Below are 27,664 nucleotides of genomic sequence, written 5' to 3' on the forward strand. Positions count from 1 at the left end.
AGCCTAGTACCCATTACCCATTAGTTACTTTTCCTGATCCTCTCCTTCTTCTGACCCCACACCCTCTGGTAGGCCCCAGTGTGTGTTGCTTTCCTCTATATGTCCATGTGTTCTCATATTCAGCTCTCCCTTATGTGGGAACATGCAGTATTTGGTTTTCGGTTCCTGCATTAGTTTGCTAAGAATTATAGCCTCTAGTTCCAACCATGTTCATGCAAAGAACATGATCTCATTCTTTTTCATGTCTGTATAGTATTGTATGGTGTATATGTACCACATTTTCTTTATTTAGTCTACCATTGATGGACATTTATATTGATTCCATGTCTCTGCTATTGTGAACAGTGTCAAAGTGAACATAAACGTTCAGGTGTCTTTATGATAGAATAATTTATATTCTTTTGGGTACATAGTAATGGGATTGCTGGGTCAAATGGTAGTTCTGTTTTTAGATCTTTGAAGAATCATCACACTGTTTTCCACAATGGTTGAACTAATTTACACTCCCACCAACAGTGTATAAGCAGTCCTTTTTCTCCACAACCTCGCCAAATCTGTTATTTTTTGATTTTCTGGTAATAGCCATTCTGACTGGCGTGAGATGGTATCTCATTGCAATTTTAATTTGCATTTCTCTAATGATCAGTGATGTTGAGGTTTTTTTTTTCATATGTTTGTCGACTGCATGTATGTCTTCTTTTGAAAAGTGTTTGTTCACGCCCTTTGCCCACTTTTTAATGGGGTTGTTTTTTTCTCTTGTAAATTTGTTTGAGTTCCTTATCGATACTAGATATTAAATCTTTGCCAGGTACATAGATTACAAAAATTTTCTCCCATTCTGTAGGTTGTTTACTCTGTTGACAGTTTCTTTTGCTGTGCAGAAGCTCTTAAATAGATCCCATTTGTCAGATTTTGCTTTTGTTGCAATTGCTTTTGGCATCTTCATCTTGAATGCCCATTCCTATGTCCAGAACGGTACTGCCTAGGTTGTCTCCCAGGGTTTTTATGGTTTGAGGTTTTACATTCAAAATATATCTTGACCCATCTGCTCCTCTCCCTCTACAAACCTCAGTCACAGTGAACACCACCTAGACTAGTCTAGAATCCAGCACAATTTCCCATCTGACCAGCGTGTTCATACTTACATCCTTCCAATCTGTTATCCATGTAGCATTAACAGAACGTTTTTTTAAATGTAAAATTTGATCAGGTTATTTTTCTGCTTAAAGCCCTTCATTGGATTCCCACAATTTATAAAGTTTCAAACTAGTTATCATGACCTAGAAAGTTCTGCATAACTTGACCCTTATCCATCTTTTCAAGCTCATTTCTTACCACTCTGCTTCCCCTCTCCCTGTCCACCTGGGCCTCCTTTCTCTTTCTTGTATCACTAAGCATTTTCCACCCCAGGGCCTTTGCACATGCTGATTTGTCTTACTGGAATGCTTTTCTCACTTCCCACCCTCTTACCTGGCAAGCTCCTTCTCATATAAAGGGCTTACGCCTTTCTTGACCACTTTATCAAAGTACTTCCTCTCTGGATTCTCTGTTACTCTACCTTATTTGATCCCCTCATAGTACTTATGACAGTTTGTAATTACAGCTATATTTGTTTCTTATCAGCTATGTCTCACCTATTAGACTCTAAATCTGGGACAGCAGTCATTTTACTCACCAGCATGTACTTATTGCCTAGCACAATGCCTTCCATAAAACAGGCTCTCAAGAAATACTAGTTAAATCATGGGTGAAGGGCTACTTTGCCCAGTTTAAAAATTTTATTGATGTTTTAATATTTTCTTGTTGATTTTCAATAATTTCAAGCACTGTATGTATTAAGTATATTAATCATTTCCCTCTTGTCTTTTACTCTGTTTTGTTTGGGTCTATAGATGCTTTCAGTTTTATGTGCTCAATTCTAACATTTCTTTCCTCTCAGATTCTATCTTGGGTGTCAAGCACCCAACGCAGGACTTTTCCATTCTAAGAGTCCACAGATATTCACCCTAATTTTATTCTGTTTGGTAGCTTAATATTTTTGTTTTATTTGTATTTCAATCTTAAATTCATATAGAATCTCTTCTACTATATGACACGATGTAAGGTTTAACTTATCCCAACAATATTTATTCAATATTCCTTTCATTCATGGCTTATCTGAAATGTCATATGTAATATATATTACACACTTTTAAACATTTGGATATGTTCTTGCAATCTTCAGGATGTCTGTGCTTGTCTTTACTTGTCTGTGCGCCAGTACCACTCTATTTTATTATCCGGTAAGGGCAATACCCTCTCATTATTTAAAGAATTCTCAAGGGTAACATTGACTACATCCAAGTTTTCAAAAATTTTTTATCTGTTCTTATTCATTTTTTCCTACCAGATAAACTTAAAAGAAAAAAAAAAGACCCAGTAGAATTCTAATTGGAATTGAATTTGATTTATATTTTAATTTGGGGAAATTGAAATCTTAACATTATTAAGTCTTTTCTCCCAGGAACGTGGTCCATCTCTCCATTTAAATCTTTTTTATTTATGATTCTCGGTAAAAATGTGCGGTTTTTACATGTAGATCCTATTCTTTTTGGGTTAACATGGTAGACTCTGCCAGTGACTGACTTACCAAATACCCTCCCACTTGCCAGAAACCGCTCCCAAATCATCCCTGCACTCTATGAGGGATCTTTTCTGGCCATAGGCACACACTTGGCCTGTTAGCAGGGTAAGCTGGAAATCTGGAGTTTATGTACCTAGAAATTGCCTTTAATCAATAACAATGGGGAATTATGTAGGTATGATTGTTAATTTCATCTGTTAGCTTGACAGGGACATGGGGTACCCAGTTTAAATATTATTATACCTAGCTCTGTATCTATGTGTCTGTGAGGGTGTTTGAGGTGAAATTAGCATTTGAATTAGTTGACTGAGTAAAGCAGATTGCCCTCTCTAATATAGAAGGACATTATCCAATCCCTTGAGGGCCTAAATAGAACAAAATGATGGAGGAAAAGGATATTCACTCTCTCTTCCTGACTGCTGAGCTGGGACATCAGTCTTCTCCTGCCCTTGACTGGGATTTATACTATGAGCCCTCTTGTTTTCAGAAATACATCACTAGCTTTCCTGGGTCTCCAGCTTGCAGACAGTAGATCATGGGATTTCTCAGCCTCCATAATCTCATGAGCCAATCAATTTCTTATATAAATCATATACATATGTGTGTCCTGTTTCTGTGGAGAACACTGACTAATACAGTGAGTGAACACTCGGCTTCCTCTGCCTTCTTCTAGAATGACTGTAATATACACTTATAGTATCTCCCAGAGGGGACTCAGTGAGGTGGTACTCTGTTTGCCCCCAGGAGTGAGTACTGGCTTCATAATACACCATTGTGGACTTTCTTCTCTTCCTACCCTCATTCCCAGACTGGGTTTCCTGGGTTCACTTTTCAACAAACAACTGTAACACTCATCTTTGTCTTAGGGTCCACTGCCAGGAGAGCCCAAACCAAGATGTGACCCCTACTTATTTTTGGTTGCCATTGTAATCAAAGAACTGTTTAAAGTTATAATTTCTAACTAGATATACATGAAAGTTATTGATTCTTTTTGTCTGTGGTATTTCCCATATATACAAATAATAGCAGATTCAAACACAAGTTTTTGGTATGCAAAAATTAGTACTGTTAAGTTGTTTCACGCATATATTCTAACATGCTGCAAATTACTATATATTCTATATATCTATATAGAAATAGCATCTACAGTTGCATATAAAACCCCCATGCATACAGTACTTCAGGGGCAATTGAAATAATTTTCAAAGGTGATTTTGAGTATGCATAACTCTCACCTCTCTGTTTTTAGACCCCAATCTCAAGGTCATTGCCAATTGGCTCCATGTTGAATTCATTTATTAGTTTTAATAGTGTTTCAATTGATTCTCTTGGTCTTTCCAGGTAGACAATTACATTTATAGGAAATAATAGAATTTTGTCACCTTTTTGTCACTTATATTTATGGTTTCTTCTTTTTGTCTTATTGCATTTACTAGAATTTTCAGAACAATGTTAAGTATTAATGGTGAAAAGGATGTCTTTGTCTAATATCAATTTTGAATAGAAATTGAATGTTTCTCTTTTTATCGAGAAACAGAGCGAAAGACTTTGGGGAAAAATTCATTAAAATAAATGATAAATTAAATGCAGGTTGAAATAAATTTCAGTATTGCTTCTGTATGAAATATTTTCTGATTTTTCAACAAACCATTCTTAGTAAATTTGATTCTCTTGGCATAAAATGAGTTTGATTTCTATAAGCTCATGAATAATTTAAGTCTATTTGAAATCTTTTCTGTCTGCCATTGAGCGACTGACCTTGATCTGCAAGCTAGAAAAATTAAACCTCTAATATGTAACAGAGATTTGAGTTTCCATACCTGTACTTGCCAAATTCACACATCCCAAGTAACTGTTTCTGCTCTTTTTGGTTCAGATACCTAGTCCCAGATATTTTCATATATATACAAAATATATCTATGTAAAAATATACATATATTTATATAGATAAATACATACATACATAAACATAGATTATATATTATAAAATATGAAAATATTTGAAAATGTTCAAAATGAACTCACACAGATGTCCTAATATCTAGCCAATACATGTGTTCTTATGTTCAAGGTAACCAGGTATATATGTATATAAATGTACAACATGATGTTTCAGGACAAGAATTTCAGCATTTTTGTAATCACAAAAGACTTGAAACATCTTATACATCCATCAATAGACAACTAGTTAAATAAATGGAGAGACTTGCAATAAATAGTGCCTTAAAATAGATTCAATTCTTTTTTAGACTTAGTAGAAGGTGTTTATTTCCTCTCATCTTCCACTTCAGTATAGCTGACCCAGAATCTGTTTCCACAAATCTGGAGACAATAGGGAGTGGGTGAAGAGCAAAGTGGACTAAGGGATTTTCAAAGTATACCCATGAGGATGAAACGTTAACATTTATAAGCAACAAAAATTGCATCTTAGATTCCTCAATAAAGAAGTTTCGCCCTTCACATATTATCAAAGGATAGACGCTAACTTAAAATTAGTGCTTTTTGACATGTACCCTGGCAAAAATATCTCTTGCCCTCCTAGTGTCTGACTTGATGAGGACTGCCACGTTATAACACAAACAAAAATGTAATGCTGTCCAAATCAGTAAAGCAATAGCCAAAATGAAATTTAGATAAGGATAGCTGATATTATTTCCAAGTTTTAATATTATCTTACATTTTTCTTTTTTATATCTATGTAAAACATTTTTTGTATCTATGTATTGTTTCCCCAGAGCACTGCTCAATTTTTACCATCTCTCAATGTGGCACACAGGCTAGATACTTGCCAAAGCCATTTCCTTTTCTTCCTGGGAACACCACTAGATTACATTTCCCAGCTCCCATGCCTACAGGTGTGGCTGTGTGATTAGTTCTGGGCAAGAGAATGTGATCAAAAATGATATATGACACGTTTAGACCTGACCCCTAAAATCTGCCATGCAATTCTCTTTCCTTGTTTCCCAGTCATTTAAATAGAATTCAATAAAATCTCAGTTAAAGGGAGCCTAGATCCCTGAATCACTTTGGGAATAACTGTCCATCAAAACCCAAATGGACTGTGACTTTAGAGAGAATCAAATCTTTGTTATGCAAAGCCATTGAGATGTGGGGATTGTTTCTTACAGCAGTTGGTTTTAGTTTACCAATTGGTTTAGCTGGTTAATATACCTAGCTCTGTAGCTCTCTTATCCATTTTTCAAATTCTTGGTAAATAATACTTGGCTCATTCGGGGATAAGTATCTATCCCTGATCATCTGGCTATAGCTAGTGTATTAGTCCATTCTCACACTGCTAATAAAGACATATCCAAGACTTGGTAATTTACAAAGGAAAGAGGTTTAATTGACTCACAGTTCCACAGGGCTGGGGAGGCCCAGGAAACTTAGAATCATGGTGGAAGGAGAAGCAAATACATCCTTCTTCACAAGGAGGCAGGAGAGAGAATAAGAATCAAGCAAGGGTTAACCCCCTTATAAAACTATCAGATCTTGTGAGAACTTACTCACTATCACAAGAATAGCATGAAAATAACTGCCCTCAGGATTCAATTACCTCTCACCGGGTCTCTCCCACAACATGTGGGGATTACGCAAACTACAATTCAAGATGTGATTTGGGTGGGGACACAGCCAAACCATATCAGCTAGGATGGGGTACTACAGGGTCGCTTCATATAGACATAGCCTCCAGGAGCCCACTCCTGGGTAATAGGAGCTATTCCCAGAAAAGAGGAATCACTGTGAGCTGGGTAGCCACACAGTGTTTCCTACATAAAGAAGGATAATAAACAGGAAGAAAGGAAGACTGACAGAACCTCTTATGCAGATTCTCAAGGTAGGAGAAAGCATAAAAAGCCCATCAATCTTCCCATTCCTGAGAAGCTTCACATCCCTACATGACATGTCATAAATACTGGCATTCACTCTCAGAGACAATTAACGCTCCCTTGGGAAATGTCGAATAAATGAAAGTTAAAAGATCATTCATGTTAAACGTTATGTTCAACAAATATTGTGTACCTTGCTGAGTGAATGTAAGTGTGGGCCTAGCCTGTCATTCTCCTGCAACGGGACAGACTGGAAAGGGAGAAATTCCTGTTAAATGAAGAGGGACACTCAATCATGGATCACTGAGGTTCAGAGAGATCTGGATGACCAATTGCAATGGGCATTTGTCATTTTTAAATTCTAGCCCAGCATCTCATCTCCCTTTTTTTGAGGGGGGAGAGTCCTATTATCCGAGTTGGGTAGGGCAAAGCCTGACCATTTCTCACAGATGCTGAAAAAATACAAATCTGCCCCTCCTCTGCCTCCTGTCCCCCAACTCCCTCCCACCCTGGCTGGCAGCTGGGGTATGGTCAGTGTATTGGATGCTACCACCTAGGAATCTGAATCTCCAGCGAGTGACACAAGGATAAAGAGACAGCTTGGAATCTACATCCAGTGGTGTTGCCCCTTGGCAGTGGCAAGTCTCTGATAGGATGAGGACACCAGCAGAGGTGTCCAGCTCTCGGTTGTGCCCCTGGGTAGTGATTCCTGATTCCCTCTTTTTATTTCTTTTTTTGAGCCTGATTCTACAGTCTTCCAATTAATTCTATGAGCCACCCAATAGCTTCCTAATAAATTCATTTTCTGCTTAAATTAGACGCAGTAGGGTTTTCTTTGTTTTGGTTTTTGTATTTTGTCATTGTTGTTGTCATTTTGTTTTGTTTTTGAAACAGGGTCTTACCCCGTTGCCCAGGCTGGTGTGCAGTGATGCAATCACAGGTCACTGCAGCCTCAACCTTCCAGGCTTAGGTGATCCTCCCACCTCAGCCTCCCGCATAGCTGGGACTACAGCCTCGCGCCACCTTGTCTGGCTAATTTTGTACTTTTTGTAGAGATGGGGTTTCATCATATTGCTCAGGCTGGTCTTGAACTCCTGGGCTCAAGTGATCCCCTGCTTCATCTTCCCAAAGTGCTGGGATTACAGGCATGAGCCACCACTCCCAGTCAGACATAGGTTTTTGATGCTTGCAACCAAGAACCTTGACTGATGCAATAATTTCCTCTTCCTTCAGTTCACTTTTTCCCTTGACAACCTAACAGATAGAATATTTGAATTCTTGAAAGTAGCAAGATAAATGTCATCAAGTCCACATTTCACACATAGGTAGATCACTAAACTAATTAGAAAGCTGAGACATTATCCTTTTTTTTTTTTAGGATTACAAGAAGCTATGACCAGGAAAATAAATGAATCATAGAGGGCACACTCTAGGAGCTCTATCAGATAAAAACAAAACAAAATAAAAAGCATCTGCTGGCCTCACAGTGCCACTCTTGAGTGTCTCCTGTGGAGTGCCAAGTCAGGGTCAGCTCACCTGAAGAAGATCAGGCCTAACCAACCTGTTCCTGCAAACAGGGGAGTCCAAAGGCTTCTGATCCAGCTATCTGTACTAGGGTGGGGTGTTCTATTGGCTCCACCACACAGGAGGATTCTCAAATACCATCATTGCTCTGAGTAGCACTTGGAAATAGAGGATAGTGAGGAGTAGAGAAAGGGCCAGAGTGAGAGGTCTGGGTACGCAGAAGAAAGGGACAGGCCATCTTATGGCAGAACAGCCTCCCTTGTTAGGCTCCTACAGGGTTCCTGCAGGAGGTGTGTTGGAAGATAACTCTATGAAATTAGAAGGGTTTCCATCCAGACCCTCAAGGTTGACTAAGACCCATTCTCAGACACTTGAACTTCACAAGCTAATAATCCAAGCCTCCCTTGGGGAGTTGGGCAAAGAATCAAAGAAGTACATCTTCAGTCAGCACCGCCCCATTCACCCTCCCTGTGGTCTGGTTAGGACAGAGGCCTCTCTTCCTCCCCAACATGCCTGGCTTGCCCAGTACTGACCCTGACACATGGAGAGCATCCAACAGAGATCCAGTGTACCTGGGCTCTAAAGCCATGTTCCTAATAACTCCTGTCTAGTCGGTCCACCCTCCATCTTTTTAAGAGAGAAGGGAGTTGGAAAGCTATATGCCAAGAGGGCTCTGCTGTGGCCTGCCAGGAGGACCAGCTGTCCAGTGTGGACACAATTTAACAAGAGAGACAATGGTAGAAAAATAGGGCCAGAATCTCAGCTTCAGAAGAGCAGCAGTTCTCTTCCTTCCAAAAGCGGGTTTAACATCACCTGACCTCCTTTCTGAGTTCAGGCTGGGGTGTTGTATGGAATGTCTTGCCCATGTGAGATTTTTCCAAGACCATCTCCTGCTGGCTAATGGCAAGCTGTGGACCCAAAATGCCCTAAATCCATTGGCTATGCTCTAAAGAGTCTGGATATAAAAATATGTGGCTCTTTATATAAGGACTTGATATGAGGCATCAGAAGCAAGAGAAATAGTGAACCAGCTATGCCAAGTACAGACAGGTTAGCTCTGGGGTCACTTTACTAGTGATATCCCACTCTCAGAGTGAAGGGTTTTTTGTTTGTTTGTTTGTTTGTTTGTTTGTTTGTTTCATTTTGTTTTGTTTTGAGACAGGGTCTCACTCTGTCAACCACACTGGAGTACAGAAGTGCAATTAGAGCTCACTGCAGATTTGACCTCCCAAGCTCAAGCAATCTTCCCAGCTTAGCCTCCCAAGTAGATGGGAACACAGGTGTACGCCACCACTCCTGGCAATTTTTGAATTTTTTTGTAGAGATGGGGTCTTGCTATGTTGTCTAGGTTGGTCTCAAACTCCTGGGCTCAAGCAATCCTCTGGCCTCAGCCTCCCAAAGGACAGGGATTACAGGCATGAGCCACCGTGCCTAGCCTCAAAACTAAGTTTTATAAGAACCATTCTTGCAAGTTGCAGAAGACCCACCAGAAACAAGAAGGACAGCTGTGGGTGGATGGAAGCAGAAGGCCTCCCTCTGGTCCTAGTCTTGGTTCCTGAATACCACCCTGGGGGCAATGTTGCTTCAAAAGGGAGGAAAAACAGCAGACAGGAGGAAGAGGAAGAAAAAAAGGAATTAAAGTAGCAAAAAAAAGAAAGTTTAAAATAAGTTTTTATTGTTTTTTCTAATAACATAATTAATGCCCCGTATAAAAAGTTGAGGAAATTAAGAAAAAGATAAAAAATAAAAAACAATGACCTATAATATGATTACTTGGAGAAAATGACCATTCAAATTTTTGTCTATGTATTGCTTTCTAAGAAAATTTACATATATATATATATGTTGAAAAATAATGGAAATATATGTGTATTAATATGCACACATATATATAAACATACATATGTACACATACAAACACAATACTAATTTATTATCTCTTCTTAATCTTAATTTGTTGTGAAAATCTTTCCACATAAATAAATAAATGGCAATGTCATAATTTTATGGCTATATAGTATTCTGTTATAGATATAATATAATTTACATACCAAATCCCTTATTAATGAACTTTTCTCAGTGTTTCACTATTATAAACAATGTTCCAATTATTCCCACCGTGTGTGTGTGTGTGTGTGTGTGTGTGTATTTGCAAACTTGTTCTTTCCCAGAAGTAAAATTGCTAAGTCAAATGAATACATTTTTGAAAAGGTTTTTCACAAATGCTATTAAATTGCCTTCCAGCAATAGTGTACCAATTAACGATCCCACTAGTAGGGTATGGGTATCCATTTTCCTATATGGCCAACTAGGTAGTTAGAACAAACTATATCTTTGCCTTGCTTTGGTTATAAATGAAGTTGAACCTCCTACCACATTTGATGGCCATTTGGGGTTTTGTTTTCTTTGCATATATTTTTCAATTTGAATGTTCATCTTTATTTTCTTGTTGATTTGTAAAAACTCTATATCAAGGGTTTTTGCCCTGGCCATATGTGTTGCTGTTGAGTTGATATTTAAGAGAAGATTAAAACTAAAATGAAATAATGACAAGAAAATGTTTTAGATAATAAAATTAAAAATTTAAAAAAAGTTACTTTCAAAGCAAGAGATAAGATTCAGATGAGATAAGTTGAAGAAAGCCAGACTAGAAAGAGGAAACTTTAAGGTAAAAGAAGTAGAAAAATAAAAAATATGTAAACAATATCAATAAAATCAAAGAGAAGTTCTAGAGCAATGACTATATTCTAATTTGTATAATAGAAGCTACTCATAAGAAAATAAAACTAGTGGTTGTGGAAGACAATATCGCTTACCTTGCGGAGGCCAGGGACAGCGTCTCGGATCTTTAATCAAGTTCTTGGTAGAGACCGGCAGAATAGATCAAAAGGAGCAACAGTATCCAAATCTTTTGCAGCGATCTATATACTTGTTCAGACCATTAGCAAATCCTCCTGAGGAGTCCAAATCCATTTAAAGCTACATTTAAGACGGGCAACAGATAAAAAAGTAGGTAAGAAAAGAATTACAAAAAACAGGATGAAGTCTTGATGGGAGCAGGTTAATCGGTCATTTTAATCACATTGTCTCTTCTTTTTGTCCACTAATTAGATCAAGAAGCTATTAGAGTTGCAGACAGAAGTGACTCCTCCTGAAGAAGCAGAGAGAGAGAGAAGAGAGGACTTACCCCATCTACTCCAGATTTCCAGATTTAGCATAAGACAGATTGAGTTAAACATGAAATTTCAAGGAGCTCTATAGCCTAAGAGTGGTTTCTCTGAGAGCATATGACACTTAGTCTGTCAGGAATAGTTTGAGATCAGTTTTACTATTTTTCTCATATTACATATGAAGACACTAAGGTTCAAACAGGATAAGTGACTTGCTTCATCAAGGCACTCCCAACAGTGCACTATGGAGCTGGAATCAGAAACAACTCCAGACCAGTGCTGCCTGATAGAGAGATAATTCAAGCCACATAGGTTATTTAAAATTTTCTAGTAGATGCATTTAAAAAGTAAAAGAAACAATTCAATTAATTCTAATAATATGTTTTGTTTAGCACAGTACATTTAGACCATCATTTTAACATGTAATCAATATTAAAATGAGATATTTTACATTCCATTTTTCATGATTGATCTTAAAAATCTAATACATCTTTTACATTTACAGCACATCCTAATTTGCAGTAGCCACATTTCCAGTACTGAAGTACATTTCAAGTACTTAATAGTTGTGTGGCTAGTGGCTACCTTGGACAGCCCAACTCTAGAACTGTGGTTCTCAAAGTGTTGTCTCCAGATCAGCTGTATCAGCATCACCTGGGAACTTGTTAAACATGCAAATTCTTGGGCACCATCCCAAACCCCCTAAATTAGAACCTCTGGGGGGTTAAACACAGCAATCCATGTTTAAGCAAGCCCCTTCAGTTATTTCTGATACACTTCAAAGTTTGAGAACCATTGCTCTACACAACTGCCTCTGCATCCCAATCCAAATAAACCCAGAACAGTCATTGTGGACTAGCCCTGAGGACCAAGAGCCCCTGCTCTTGAGATAAGCAGTTCTTGGCTAAATGAAACTGGCTTTCTCTTGTATGGAAATATCTTAGTCCTAGCTATGGTTCCATTTCTTGGGATTATGGAATTACCAGGCACAAATTAAACATGGTTTAATTTGTCATTTTATTTAAGGAAAAAAAAATACAGTAACCACCCTATACTATCACCTTGAGTTAGCTATTTAACTTCTATTTTTCTCAGTTTCCTCCTCCATAGGATGCAGATCATTTAATAAATATTAGCAACTTTTCTTAAAAAGTAGTGTGTACAAACAGAAAAAAGTCAGCAAAAGGGACTGATTTTTAAAACTACAATAAAAACAAGTAGTGGGCCGGAAAGGCAATATTATAGATTTTGAGCACAGAAGCAGAAGCTGATTCACTTACACTTTCTTAGAACATTAGATCTGCTGAGGGGGAAAGGTAGGGTTCTTGCCAAAATCATTAAGAAGAGCGATTCTAAGTATGCCTTAAAGCAGAACTTTCAGTAAACAGGAATTACCTATAAAGAAAATCAGGAAGCCAAAGTGTTTCTTTTTATGAAGTTACATCCTGCCATAGAAAAGCTGGATAGGAAATAAAGACCGATGCACTCCCAACTGCACACTAAGGCGGCACTTATTTTATCAAGGAAAATCTGAGCAAAAGCTCAGGTTCAGTGAAGGGGGAAAAACATGAGAAGTTTGAATGTCATGAGAAACCAAAGACAACCAATGGCTACAATTAAACAAGATTGTTTTTGGGGAAATGAACGAACAAATCTCCGTGATTTCGGGTTCCTGTCACCGCTTGGCCCCTCCCCCCATTTCAGTAATACTTCCTCCAGACTTTTGCTAGAAAAGAAATATAAATTAGTGTCCCCAGAAATAGGGGACTGATAATATGATCCCAAATGCCTTTTCCTCCTCATTGTTATTTGTTGTGCGTTTCCACGTTTCAGTGATAGGATTCTACTTTGCTCAGTACTCTTTTCAGTTTGATTAAAGAAAACGCTGCTATCACGGCCCAAACAATTTTCCATTTCATCCTCTCACCCTCAGATGAAAAGACACCAGGAAGGCAAGACAGTCCTGTCTCGAGGCAGGTTCCCATGGTTTTGGGGGAATGGCAGGTGCCAATCTTCAGCAGGAGCTGCAACCTTCCGCAAAGCAGAAACTGCGGTTCACACTCTCCGCTCTTTCTCCCGTCCTACCCCGCCACCCCACAACTCCACACAATCCTTAAAAACACACAGACCTCCTCCTCCAACCTCGCATCCTCTTGCACACCCTGCACTGCACGCACCCTGGGATGCCCACTGCCACAGTAACGCTCAACCCACTCTGCGGCCCCACCCACTGCCGTCCCGCCCACGCCCCAGGCGCCAATGGTTGCTGCCCGCAGCTCCCAAGGGGCTCTTTGATAGGGCAGCGGGGCCTGCCACTCTCGGGGCGCGCCCCGCCTCCTCCTCGCTCCCCTACGGAGCTGGAGGGGCCGAGCATCAGCGAGAGTAGCAGCGAGCAGCCGCGGCGGTGGCGGCGGCGCGTCGTTGCAGTTGCGCCATCTGTCAGGAGCGGAGCCGGCGAGGAGGGGGCTGCCGCGGGCGAGGAGGAGGGGTCGCCGCGAGCCGAAGGCCTTCGAGACCCTCCCGCCAGCCGGCGGCCAGAGCAGAGGCAAGGCTTCTCCCCGCGCACCGAGGACCGCCCGTGCGCACACAAAGCCGCCGCCCGCTCCGCACCGCCCGGCGGCCGCCGCCCGCGCCTGGGAGGGATCCGGCCGCCGGGCCGGGGACACCCCGGCGCCGCCCCCTCGGTGCTCTCGGAAGGCCCACCGGCTCCCGTGCCCGCCGGGAAGCTCCCGGAGTCGCCTCGGTCGCGCCGGAGGAGGGCGGGGAGAGGACCATGTGAATGGGCTCCGGAGCCTGAGCGCCGCGCAGGTAAGCAGGCGGCGGGATGCGCCGCGGGAGGCCGCGGGGATGCTGCGGAGACGCCCGGCCGCCGGCGCCCCCGCGCACGCCGCCCCCGCCGCGGGGCCCTGCGCTGCGGTCCCTTGGCAGCCCGGGCGCTCCGCGGGGCTGCCAGGGAGTCGGCTCTCGCGGTCTTCCCGCGGCTGCACCGGAGAACACCCCTGCGGGGTGCGGCCCCGAGGCAGCGCGGGGACGGGGGCCCCATTTCCTCGCCCGCAAGCGGGCGCCGGGTGAAAATAGGAATTGGCTTGGGGGCGAGGCTGGCCCAGACTCCGCCCCCGCCCTCCTTTCAGGGCCCCCCGCGGGGACCGGCTCTGTGTGTGTTGTTTTAATGTCAGGGATGATGTAATCACTTAATAATTGATGCCCCGTGCTGCTTCCCTCCCCACCCAACCCCTGCCCCACTCCTCCACCTCTCGGCCTCCTCTCTCGGCGGCGGTCGCCTTCTCCAACCCATCCTCCTGCCTATTTCTGGCACCTCCCTTGCACTTCCCCCATCCTCCTCTCCACTCTTCCTGTGCCACCACCCACCCACCCTTCCCCTTTCCCCTGTGCTGGAGCCTTCCGTCCTCTTCCTCTGCCCCCCACCCCTCTGCTCCCTCAAGCCCCTTTCTCCTTCCTTTCCGGCTCTCTCGCTGGATTTCCTCTCTACTTCCCTAGATCCATGGCTGTTTTTGTTTGGGCTCCTCCCCTCTCTTATCTCTGCGGCCACAGGCGGAGGGGACTGGGCCAGAAAGAGGCCATCGAGCTTGGGCCCAGGCAGAGATGTGCTGGGACTCTCTGGGAGAAGGGATAATAAAATCACCCTTCTTGCCCCTCCTTCCCCCAATAAATCACACAGACTCGCCGGGTGTGTGTGTATGTGTGAGTGTAAGTGTGACACAAAGAGCCCTTTCAGTGCATAGAGAGAAGACACACAAAGTACCCTAGGATAGGCACGATGCTTCTGGTCTCTCTTCCCTGGGGCTTCCCTTTCTTTCCCATGAAGCAGTTGATCTCTCTGGGTCTTTCCTGCCACATTTACCAAAAAATAAAAGAACTCCCAGATGCCGGGTGGCAGGTGCCGGCATTTTGCTGTGTTCACAGACCGGTAGTGTTGACTGGCAGCTGCAGTGTTTCTTAGATTTAAGGGGACAATTATTCCAGCAGTCTTAAGAGTTTCTTTACTTTTAAAGTAGCCTCCCCACCTCCTCGTCCTTTCCCCTCTCATTTTGGGAACAAGTACTAAGAGCTGGGTTAAATTGGTGTGTGTAGGAGGGGAGGTCACAAGAATTTTGTTTCTGAATCAGAATTCAGTTGGTATTTGTTAAGAGGGAGGCCGCCTGAGTTGCTGCTTCTCTCAAATCTAAGAGGGCACCGTGCTGAAGTCTTTTGAAATGAAATCCTGTCTGTCCAGGGATGTTGTTTTGCCCTTTTATTGAAGTAAATACCTGGGGACGTGGATAAAACAGTCTAGAGTTAGCATTTGAAGACCACTTTAGACTGTCTCTTGCCTGCTTCAAGGTAGCCTTGGGACGCCCACTTCCTTTCTCACCACTCAAGCAGCTGCAGTACTTTCCACTCTTTGTACTGTCTTCTTCCCCAGTCCCTGCTCCATGGGTACCCTGTATTCAGATGAAGGGACTCACAGACTTTTGGAGGAAGTGGTTTAGCTATCTGAGGCTTTAGGGCCACTTGGCTATGAACTGCGGCTGTAGAAAATCTTGACGGAAGTCTAAACGTCTGATGTTCCTTTTACAGAGGAAATGTTCATGTAAATCTGGAGGCTTATTGTTCCGTTTTGTAAGCCAGTGACTATTACACACTTAATCGATATTGTCAAAACTTAAGTTGAACGCGTTCTTTCCTAAGAGTATGTTGTTCCTTGACTATTGTAAGTAACAGAACTGTATCAAGATTATTCTTCAGTAATTTTATTGGAAAAGAGTTATGATTCATTAAATATTCACTTATGTGCGTTTTAAGAACATTCATCGTGAAACTTTTTACATTTAAAAAAGCAATAGGTTAATGAGTGTATTGTATAAACAAAGAGTCATTTGTTTGATACCAGACCCAGGAAGGAAAGCGAGTGCACATAAACTCGCAGTCTGTTGACCAAGTTTGAGAGACTTAATGATAAGGTTGAATGTGAGCAAATGCACACTCTGCCTTCTTCTAGGTCTGCAATCTCCAACCCCGTCTGACTTGCTTGAAGTCCTTTTTAACCTTTGGGGCCCAGCTCAAATGTCATCTCCTCTGTGAGGCCATTTCCATCTTCTCTTTCCCAAACAAATCATCATGTTTTGGTTTCAAACTTTGGCAGCAGGCATTATGTTTGGCATGAGTCTATTTCCATCATTAGTTGGTCAGCACATTGATAAGAGGAACCTCATCTTATTTATCTTGTTTCCTACAGAGTTTTACCTTAATGGGTATTCTGCTTCATTTAACAATCAACAAATGTGAGTTAGCTCATTGGTATGTGCTCAACACCTGTATCCATTAGGCTAATGTTAGCAGTTGTAACAAATAAGCCTGCAAATATATAATGGCTCAAAAGCAATCGATGGGTTATTCTTGCTCATATAATAGTGTAAAATTCATGTTTCTGGTCGGAAGATGGCTTTCCTCCATTCAGTGATTCTGGCTCCCATACCCCTATCTTATAGCTCCATCATCCCATAGCTTACCATTGTAACCTGTTTCAGCTTACAGAAGGGGCAAGAGAGAGAGAGTAGATGGGGCACATCCTCTTTTAAGATACCTTAGCCTGGAAATGACACCATCCCTTCCTCTCACATTCTTTACTTGAGGGCTAGTTATATGGCCACATTTAATTGCAAGGGAGCCTGGGAAATGTAGTTTAGCCATGTGCTCAGAAAAATGATACAGAATAAATGTATTTTTATGTGCTCAGAAAAAAAGATACAGAATAATTGTATTTTTGTTGAACAGCTTTGCCAAACACTGCTACTTATCAAGGCACATTCAAGAAACTTATAGGCTAATGGGAATTAAATAGAAACCTGCCTCAAGATACTTACGGGCTAATGGGAATTAAATAGAAACCTAGAGCGGACACCCGTCATTGCTTTCCTTTTGATTTTACAAGTTCAGATCTTTTCATCCTAAGCATGTTTCAGAAATCTTGCTTTTTGTCATGTTTCAAATTTTATGTTTCAAATGTTGCCAATACTCAATAATCCCATGTAATACAATTTCTAATGCTTCCTATGTTGACTTTCATATGGTTCTTTTACTCCAGAAGCACCTTTCTTGGCTTAATTTTTCATCTGGTGATTCTGTAGACTCCCAAAGTTGCTAGGAGGCTCCTTAGAAATCACATTTCTTCTGGATGTTGTGGCTCATGCCTGTAATCCCAGCACTTTGGAGGCTGAGGCGGGTGGATCACTTTAGCCTAGGAGTTTGTGACCAGCCTGGGTGAGTTAGTGAGACCTTGTCTCCACAAAAAAATCTTTTAAAAATTAGCTGGGCATGATGGCACACATGTGTGGTCCCAGCTACTCAAGAGGCTGAGGTGGGTGGGTTGCTTGAGCCTGGGAGGTAGAGACTGCGATGAGATGAGGTCATACCACTGTTCTCCAGCCTGGGCCACAGAGTGAGACCCTATCTCAAAAAGAAAAAAAGTAATCACAGTCCTACTCCCTGTTAATCAAAAGAGGAAATTAATCAGCCTGAGAGGTGAAACTCCTTGCCCCAAGGTCTTGCAGCTTCCTAAGAGAAAGGCAAGCAGCTCAGCCAGCCAGCTCTTCAGGCCGGCACGGGTCTCCTTTGCCAGTCAGCTGCCCTGACTCTTTGTCTGTGAGTCTTGCATATTCCATGGAGGTTAAGTGAGCTTCCAAATCTCCAGGAGTAGGGGGATCTTCTAATTCTGGGTAGTCCCTGTTCTCCACAGGCTTCCAAATTGTTGGAGCAATTCTGTTCATACCAGCCGTCATAATTGTTAATGTACTTTTTAGCTATGAATACTTCATTATATTCATCTGTTCTGCAAACATTAGCCTAGTATGTTACTTTGTGCAAGGCACTGGGGAGATGAGGTCCTGGAAATAAATACTTCTGCTGTCCTTGCTTTTCAGAAGTTCATGGTCTACTAGAAGAGATAAAAATAATTAATAATTACTAACGTTTATTGAGCATTTGCTATGTGCCAAGTACTGTTTAAGCTCCAATCTTAATATAAAGTGGTTTCACTTATAATCTCCATTTTACAGATAGGAAATTGAAGCAAGCTTCAATAGCTTGTTAAGTAACTAATTCAAGATCATACAGCTACTAAGTGGTAGAGTCAGGATTCAGGTCCAATTAGTTTGGTTCCAAAGCCTTTGTCCTCAGCCACTAGGTAATATTTGAAATACTACATATAGATGTATTGATGGTATTAAAATATGTTATGTGCGTGCCATGAAGGAGGATGACTGAGATGCTTTAGAAATTAAGACTTTTGGTTGATGGGAAATATAACTTTATAGCCAAATAGAAATAAAACGTTCATCCCTACTTCCCTTCCATTCGGACCCTCATCTACTACTTACCTGAGAAATACAAAATTAAATTTAAAAATGGTAAAGCAAGGCATGTTGATACTGGAAATAATTTTACTCAGTGTGATTCTTTATTTTAAGCTGGATCCTTCTGTGGTACACAATTAGGTCTGTATAAGTTTGTGAATAGTCTGCATATTCATTTAACAGCATTCATTCATTGCATATTCTATTTGCCAGACAATGAATTCTATGGTTCAAGGCAAAAGAGATATGATCCTGCCCCAAAGAACTTACCTGCTAGTTTTGCAGAGCTATAAAGGAATCTTTGACCAGTGTTATAAATGCTATGATTTTAGGGGTCTATGTAGGACACCAGAGAGGATACAGAATGGAGCATGAACCTGGAAAAGAGGTGGGCAAGTGTGGGATGGCCAGGCGGAGAAGGGTGGAGGAGGAGGGGTCTGAGGGCAAGATGAGGCGAGATGGCTAGGTGAGTGTTGTGGGAAGCCCCCGTCCCCGAAAGAACAGCCCAGAGGGCAAATGCACAGACCTTTTGGGAAACTGTAGTTAGTTCAGGGCTGTTTGGAGTGGTACAGAGATGGACAAAGGGAAATGACAGAGCTGAAGGAGGAATTGAGAAGATTCTTGTAAGTACTTTATCCTGAGTGCCATTTAAGAGTTGTAAGTGGAGATGTGGCTTTGATATAATTGTATCTTTATAAAGATCTGGCCACATTATGGGCCTTTGACCAAAGGCAGGCAGAACTAATGCAGGGAGGGTAGTTATGGAGACTTAAATGAGTAGTAGATGAGGGTCTAAATGGAAGGAAAGATGGTGAGGATGGAGCAAAAAATACAGAATGAGAGAGCAAAAGTCAGGGTATGGGGGTAGGTAGAAAAGAATTTTTCCGGGAAATTAGGTGGAAAGAGACTTGGAGATAAGGAGTACAATAAGGAAAGCAGGGGGCAGGTATCTAAAGCAATGACTTTATCTTAAACACTTTAGATTTCCAAGTGTAGTAGCTCATAGGCAGGTGGAGCGAGGGAAGAGGACTAGGTTTTTTTTTTTTTTTTTTTTTTTTTCCTGAGACGGAGTTTTGCTCTCATGGTCCAGGCTGGAGTGCAATGGCACAATCTCAGCTCACTGCAACCTCTGCCTTCCGGGTTCCAGCGATTCTCTTGCCTCAGCCTCCCAAGTAGCTGGAATTACAGGTGCCAGCTACCATGCCTGGCTAATTATTGTATTTTTAGTAAAAGTGGAGTTTTGCCATGTTGGCCAGGCTGGTCTCAAACTCCTGACCTCAGGTGATCCACCCACCTTGGCTTCCCAAAGTACTGGGATTACAGGCATGAGCCACGGTACCCAGCCAGGACTAGGTCTTGAATATAAATTTGTTAGCAAATTACAAAATACTTGAAGCTGTGAATGTGGGTGAGGTCACCCAGGAAGAGTGTGTGGAGTAGAAAGAGCGGAAAGGGCAGAGGGCTAGTCCAGGAGTGGGAGGAGCCAGGCCCAAAATGGGAGAGGAGCCTGCAGAGTCCTAGACCAGCCTCAGAGTTGAGCAATATAAAGAACAAAAAGTGCAGTTGGATTTAGCACTGAAGACAATCTGAACCGAGCTAAAGCAGCATCAGGAGAACTAGCTGGGGAGAAGTCTAGAAATCTGTTGTTCCCCAACCAAGGTAAAAACGTATATGAAAGCCTGCAGAACATACGACCATGAGGGACTCTTTTGCAGTTTTGCATGGGCACGGGCCATGGAACCCAGAATCTAAGAGATCACATACTCAACATGTTCATTTTACTTGTGAGGAAAAATGAGGTCTGAAGAGGTGAAACGACTTGTCCAAGATGTCAAAGTCACCAGGTTTCACACCTTTTGGCCCAGGTGTGTGGTGTGGTTAAGAGCATGGGGTTAGGGCTGGGTGCATTGGCTTGCACCTGTAATCCCAGCACTTTGGGAAGCCAAGGCAGGTGGATCACTTGAGGTCAGGAGTTCAAGACCAGCCTGACCAACATGGCAAAACCCCATCTCTACTGAAAATACAAAAATTAGCCAGGTATGGTGGCACAGGCCTGTAGTCTCAGCTACTGCAGAGGCTGAGGCAGGAGAATTGCTTGAGCCTGGGAAGCAGAAGTTGCAGTGAGCTGAAATTGCACCACTGCACTCCAGCCTGGGCAAGAGAGCAAGACTCTGTCGCCAAGAAAAAAAAAAAACAAGAGCATGGGGTTGGGGTAGGGTGTGGGTTTGACCCTGCCAGCTGTGTGATCTAGGCCAAGTTACCTGGTCTCTCTGTGCCTCCTTTTCTTCATCTTTAAATGGGAATAGTAGTTTCTGCCTCATAGGGTTGTAATGAGGATTCAGTGAGTTAATACCTGTCAAACACTCAGAACACTGTCATACGCACAGGAAAAGCTATGTCTTTGCTGCTGTTGTTAATCCATATGTATGGGTGTATGTGTATATATGCACGCATATGACATACATGCTTTAGGGGAGGGATGATGAAAATATATTATGTACATGTAAGGAAACTTTTAATATTTTAGAAAGAGATTCAGGTGATTGTCAGTTCTGGATCAAAAATTATTAGAAAAGGTGGGAAATTCGCTTATATGGTATGATTGAAACAGCAGCATTTTTAGTAAGAAAGGCAGCACCTTCATTCTTGAGAACAGAAAATGAAAACATTCTGAAGTTAGTCCTATACAAGGTTTCTTTTAGTCAGATAACCAGAATTGTAACCTCTTTACAATGGAAATCCCTTGAGTTTGACTTCAGAATGTCATCATGACTTTCTAAAGGTAGAATGAATGATAGAGTAAGAAAAAACTGTGGGTTATGACTTTCACACATTTGGCTCCTATGAAAAAAGAGTGATTTGTGTTATTTAGAGCACTATAATAATGTTTTTAGTGTTTCTAGTTGACCAAATCTAATTTTTAGCTACTAAAACACATAAGTAGCCTGAATGGTATTATCCAAATGGACTTGGGTGACATGCAGTATAGACAGCTTAGGAATAAGTGACACTCTGGACTTGATTAGAACACAGTAATCCTGGAAGAATATAAATTGAACTGGATTTATGGTCTAATAAAAATGTGGGAGGGAAAGATAATGCTTACTGACTCATGAAACTTTAACAATGTTTGTAAGACTCTGAGTTGTAATATTTGGATGAGAGCTCTTTCCCGTTTGTCTCAGCCTGCTTCCAGAACAGCCTCCTGTGCACCTCCCTCTGGAAGTGAAGCCTGACTTGGGTCTCACTGTCTTGGGTATACTCAGGAAGCAGAGATCATCACATACTCTGCCCTTGTAAACCCGTGACCTCGAGCAGCGCCGGGTTGGTTTGAGCAAATATAGAGTACCTATTAACTGAAGAGTTTGGGGGAGAAAAAAGTACCATGGGAAAGTCCCAGCTCATTGCTTATTTGCACTCAGAAGGCTTTTTTAGAGGACTACTTGTTTCTGGTCTTGTATTCTCCTTTCTGTGATACCGTAAAAAAAAGTAGAGAGCATACCACAGCTACCTACTCCTCCTCCCTGAATACACCATAGAAATAATAGCATCTGCCATTTTATTGAACTCGGAGGTATGTGTTAGGTGCTTACATACAGTCATGTACTTAATCATAGCAACTCTAGGAGGCATGTATTATTATACCTATTAGTCAGATGGGGAGACTGAGGCTCAGAGAGGTAAATGGTTCATTGTCACACAGCTAATAAGCAGTGAAGCCAGGTTTGTGTGACTGCTAAACTAACTCCTGCTTTTGCTCCAGAGCTGTGGCTCCTCATTCTCTGCCTCCTTGCCTTTGCTTTGCAGTTACTTCTGTGTCCTGTGTTGCAGGATACAGAGGCACCTTTACCCACCGTGGTAGTCTCACCCTTTCTGATGACTCCCCTCCAATTCTCTCCTATCTGTGGGCTCCCAGAGCACCTGATTACTGTCTCATCATCATCCTCATCATAGCCTGACTTGTAAGGCAGAAGGAGCCAGCTGGATGGGACGGTGGGGCAGGCACTGGCCTTTGCCACTGGCTTGTGAGCTCTTTGGAAGTCAGAGACTCTATTTTGTAATTGGTTTGCCAACATAATACCCAGCACGATTCCAGGAGGTACTACCATTATTACCCCATTTAAAAGATGGAAAAACTGAGTCACAGAGTCTAAGTGATTTAGTCAGCGTCACAGAGTAAGTGACGGAGCTGGGATCTGAACCCAGCAGTCTGGCTCCAACATCTATGCTCTTCACACTAAATTTGCGCCATCTCTCTAATGAGATTGGAAACTGGGAGGGTGGAGATGGTGCCCAGCAGCTCCCAGCCCAGTACCTCACAGACTCTGCACAGTAAACATCAGCCATTTTGTTCTCCCATCCACCCCAGCAGAGTGACAAACAGAATATATTGAACCAGGTCTTATAATAAGAAAAGAACATGAGTATGCTGAAGATCTTGTAGAATGCATATCCCCAGGCCTCATTCAGATTTAGTGGGTTATGGGCCAGGCAGGGCTGAACACTTGTCTTCTTTTCTGTATCTGGGAACAGTGAGAAAGGAAGAGTCAGCAGACAGCTCTGGAAGACAAAGAAGGAAGCAGGTGTAGGGAGTCCCAACTAGAGTGGTGGGAGCAGGCAGAGAAGTGGTAGAAATCATCAATCAGCTGGAGTCAGAGGGTGCTGAAGCTTGAGAGGGGTCCAGGATCATAAATCCACACAGAGAAACCTCTCAACTTGTAATTTAAAGGTTTCTAAGTACCTGTGCCTTTTGAATGTGCTGGTGGGATTTTATCTGATGAATTCAAACACTTTCATTTTCTTCAGAGCTTGCATCTTTGAGGTACCCAAAAATAGTAGGCTTTTCATGGAGTTGTATAAGGATTCCATCTGCTTTATATTGAAAAGTAGGGCTTTAATGGAAAATTAAAAATGAGCCAGATCTCCTTTCCCACAACAAAGCCCAGGGCACTTTTCCCAATCCTTTCTTCTTTTAATCCCCAGAAAAAGTTACTGAATCTGTATTTCTGTGAAATCCTGCCCAATTTAAATTCTACTGAAAAGGCAAGTAAATACCAACAAGTTTCTTCATTTCCACACAAATGTTGTGTCTATTCAGAAGCGATAATAATTTCAAATGTTGTCACTTGTGAAATTCGACTTTTGTTTTAATTTTATTTTTATGTTATTCTAGAGGTTGTGGATGTGTTGCTTGTATCTAGGCACATACATGCGCATAAGGATATTTTAAGAAGCACTAATTTCTGTTCATGCTTTCTCTAGTTACTGTCTGAGTTTGAAGGATATCACCTTTTATTGCCTAGTTTATTTTCTAACCTAGAAATACAAACATGGTTCCTCATTGTTTTCAAATGTAAAACTCAGGAGTTACTGGTGAACTCTTAACATTCTGTCATTCTCTATCTTTTGTCATCCTCTCCTACTTGAAATGTCCTTCTATGGCTGCCCTTTGGGTACTCCTTTGTCAGATCCATATTCTCTTGATATGTTATATCCTTCAGGTTCTCCATGGTTTGCAGATAGCTTTTGCTTCACTCTCGTATTTCCTAGACTGAGTGAGGAAGTGTTGATCCATGTCACTGTGGATGTGCTGGCTAATGTAGATACTGGTTCTTGGGCCCTGTCCGTTCACTAAACAGCCCAGTGAATGGAAGCAGAATGACCAGGTTCCTTAGCCTGGCCTTCAGTGCCTTCTGTAGTATCTACGTTCTTCCTTACTCATCCTGGCTCACCTCATTTAGCAGATGCTAGTGCTTGGTTAGTCAGAAGCCCATCACCATCTCATTCATTGGCAATATGGTTCCAGCCTTTGTTTTCCTTTCCTGGAATCCCCTCATATTTCCTTTTCCTTAGAATTCTACTCACCTGTCTAGGCCCAGCTGGAATCCCAACTCTCAAAAGCTTCCCCCAATCTCTTTATTCTCTTGCATTGAACACTTGTATCTCTTAATTGCCTCCTAATAAATGATGCCTGACATTGCTAATTAAATCCAACATGAGAAATTCAGAGTTCAGAAGGTTTTTATGACTTGCCCAAGTTTGTACATTCAGTTACCAATTTAGCTTAGACTAGAATCCAGTTCTCCTAGAAACTGGATTCTGATGACACAGTTGGCCCCACATGTGCAAAAATGTTTGTTGTTCCCCTTTTTGACTGTCCACCTATGGCATGTAGCATACTGTCATTCACAGTGTGAATACTCAGCAGATGTTCATTCAGACAGGCCTGGGTAAGGCACTGGAACGTGCAGCTGGCTTTCTGGGCATCTGCACTACGAGGCTGTCATCTTTTTGGACATTGAGCTTCTGTATTTTCTGGTGTCAACAAATTTACTCTCTACTGACCTACAACACAGTTTGGGTTCATTAACTGTCCTAGACTATTTTAGGAACCAGCATTTCATTTTGAGAATGGTATGTATTTGAAGATCTTTTGTGTGGAATCTTGAGCTTTTTGTTAAAAATTTAGGGTCATCAGGAAAATAGTTACTTCTTTGCCCTCTGCCATCAGGTTTTCATCCACAAGATTTTCACTTAAAAAAAAAAGGAAGTTATCTATAGTGCAGAATGACATCCAAGAGCAGGGAGAAAATGCAGAATGCTTCAAAATCTAGAGGAAATTGGAGGAATACAGTAATAAATGATGGGCGAGAGAAGAATAACCAAATGGACCGCCAGTATTGTTGGGCCTGAAAGTATTATGGACCTCGCAAAGCAGCATTTAACTGAGTGCCTCAGCCATGCATAGCCCAGTTTTGGCTGTGGAAGCGCTTTTCTCTCCATGCACTGATTTTGTTCACTTTGTAGTAGAATCTTCTTAGCATAGGAAGAGGGCTCTGTCCCAGACTTAAGGCCCTGCAAAGTAATGATTTAACTCTACAGCTCAGCTATAGCCTTTGTTTGTATATCCTTCAAAAGAATGATTGAAAACAAACTTTCTAAAATGTTTTCCATGCTTATGGGGAGGAACCCCTCGAGTCATTTCTATAACACAACAGCACAACAGGCAGTGTTGGTCTGCATTCATAAAGAGCCTTCTCAGCTGCCTGTGAGAGCTTGCTGTGATTCCTCATTAATGGCTTCCCCTGCCTAGTCCTCTCCTGGATTCCAGGTTTAATGTATCTGTGATAGAGAGCAATAAGAACACTTTCTGTGGATGTAGGCCAACTGCTGCAGCTGAAAGGGGGAGGGGAGGTACCTGGTGCTTACTGTTGTTTGAAGTGATCTTTGAGAAGTGGTGGCGGATTTTTTTTTTTCCTTGCTTAACCGTGCACTGTCTGTCTATGATTTAAGTGCTTTTTCTGCCACCTCATCACTACGACAACCACCACTTTCAATGTGGGAGACCACATGGCACTTTGACAAAATGCACTTTCCCCTTTGCTGGCATATAATATCACCACTTCATGTATTTATCCATTCTGTTCATGTCCAGCCTCTTTTGTACACATCAGTGTCAGTATTGTCCATTTTCAGTAGCAAGTTTCTAGAAGGCTGAGAGTGAACCTTGTTTAATTTGGCTTGTGCTCTGTGACACTACACTGTGCATTTATTAAATGCTCATTGGTTATGATTCTAAGCTTCCAAGTTGGGAAGTTTTACATGTGTTTTCAGTACTTTTAGAATGAGATGCCTCTTAAGTAACTTTTCTTCATGCAGGTGATACATTAGGTCCTCTGCACTGATGGATCCTTGGGGTCATGGTTTAGAATCCAGATTTTGGTTGCATGTTTTAGATTATCCCTTATGTTCTGCATCCTTGGGTGAAAATGCAATGGCCCTATCTTCTAATCTTGCCTGTCCGTTAGGACCAAAGCAGAGGTAATGTGCCACACACCTTACCCTTCATTTCATATAAGTGTGGTTGACTATGTAATTCCCATTGTCTTATAGTCAATATTCAACAGATTCTTAATTTCAGACTGACAAGTGTTAGAGGTTGTTCTCTTCGAGGTTGAGAATTACTCAATGAAGACTGGTGAGGATGAGGGGCAGCTGGGAAGACTCTGGAAGGACTGTGGTAGAATGAACAGAACCAGTTGCCTCTGTGGATGCCAGCAGCTCCTGGGAAAGGGACAGGTTCTGGTTAATTTATTCATAAGTATGATCCAAGAAGGATTGGCACTTAAACTGCAACCCTAAACACTATTTGATTGTACCCCAGTCCAACATGCCACGTGGGGAAGGGTCCCTGATCTGGGGCACCCAAGGCAAGCCCCACTGCCTTCCCTGATCCCCACATCTCTAGCTGTGACAGAGGTTCTGTTTCCAGGGAATGAAACACCCATCCCCATCCCCATCCCCATCCCCAGAACAGGGCTTCCTTCCACACGATTGAGATCCAGATCTGCTGCCGTGGGAAGATTCCAGCTCTGTGCTATTCACCAACCATGGGGTTCTCAGTGTAACCCATGGTTGAGCTAGAACATGCAGGAATGATCCACTAAAGAGGGAGGTGTTGGCCGGGCGCGGTGGCTCAAGCCTGTAATCCCAGCACTTTGGGAGGCTGAGGCGGGTGGATCACGAGGTCAAGAGATCGAGACCATCCTGGTCAACATGGTGAAACCCCGTCTCTACTAAAAATACAAAAAATTAGCTGGGCATAGAGGCGCGTGCCTGTAATCCCAGCTACTCAGGAGGCTGAGGCAGGAGAATTGCCTGAACCCAGGAGGCGGAGGTTGCAGTGAGCCGAGATCACGCCATTGCACTCCAGCCTGGGTAACAAGAGCAAAACTCCGTCTCAAAACAAAAAAAAAAAAAAAGAGGGAGGTGTAGGTGAGGCAGGAGCAAGAAAGAACGATGGATGGAAGGAGATTGGTGAAGAGTTGGTGGAGCTGAGAACCTAATTAAGTATAGAATTAGACCTTATATTGGTTTCCTGGGACTGCCATAACAAATTCCCACGAACTCGGTTTAACACAAGAGAACATTTTCTCTCATAGTCCTGGAGGCCCAAAATCAGAAACCAAGTTCTCAGCACGGTTGGTTTCTTATGGAGTCCCTGAAGGAGATTCTGTCCCAGGCCTCTCTCCTGACTTCTGGTGGCTGCTGGCACACCTTGGCTTTCTTTGGCTTGTAGTCATGTCACTATAATCTCTGCCTCCATCTCCATGGGCAGTCTCCTCTTTATGTCACTGCATGACCGTCTCCTCTCTTACAAGGATG

The 27,664-nt window shown here is 42.1% G+C and overlaps 1 protein-coding gene and 1 long non-coding RNA gene across 4 annotated transcripts in view; one reads left to right on the forward strand and one right to left on the reverse strand.

Annotated features, from left to right (window-relative positions):
• Positions 1-13,318, reverse strand: part of LOC105707498 (uncharacterized) — a 95,956-nt gene extending 82,638 nt beyond the window's left edge. The window contains exons 1-2 of the long non-coding RNA XR_010336647.1: positions 13,277-13,318; positions 10,794-10,956 (exon numbers count right to left, since the gene is read on the reverse strand). This is a non-coding gene — a long non-coding RNA (uncharacterized LOC105707498). The remainder of the gene's footprint in view (positions 1-10,793; positions 10,957-13,276) is intronic.
• Positions 13,319-13,851: 533 nt separating this feature from the next.
• Positions 13,852-27,664, forward strand: part of FYN (FYN proto-oncogene, Src family tyrosine kinase) — a 218,936-nt gene continuing 205,123 nt past the window's right edge. The window contains exon 1 of one of the 3 annotated variants that reach the window (XM_021670485.2): positions 13,852-13,955. The gene's annotated coding sequence lies outside the window, so the exon portion shown is untranslated. The remainder of the gene's footprint in view (positions 13,956-27,664) is intronic. The other 2 variants (XM_021670483.2, XM_021670484.2) reach the window with 2 other exon arrangements.

Source organism: Aotus nancymaae, unplaced genomic scaffold (assembly GCF_030222135.1).
Source record: "Aotus nancymaae isolate 86718 unplaced genomic scaffold, 86718_ANA_hifiasm-v0.15.2.pri h1tg000040l, whole genome shotgun sequence".
Classification (NCBI taxonomy): Eukaryota; Metazoa; Chordata; class Mammalia; order Primates; family Aotidae; genus Aotus; species Aotus nancymaae.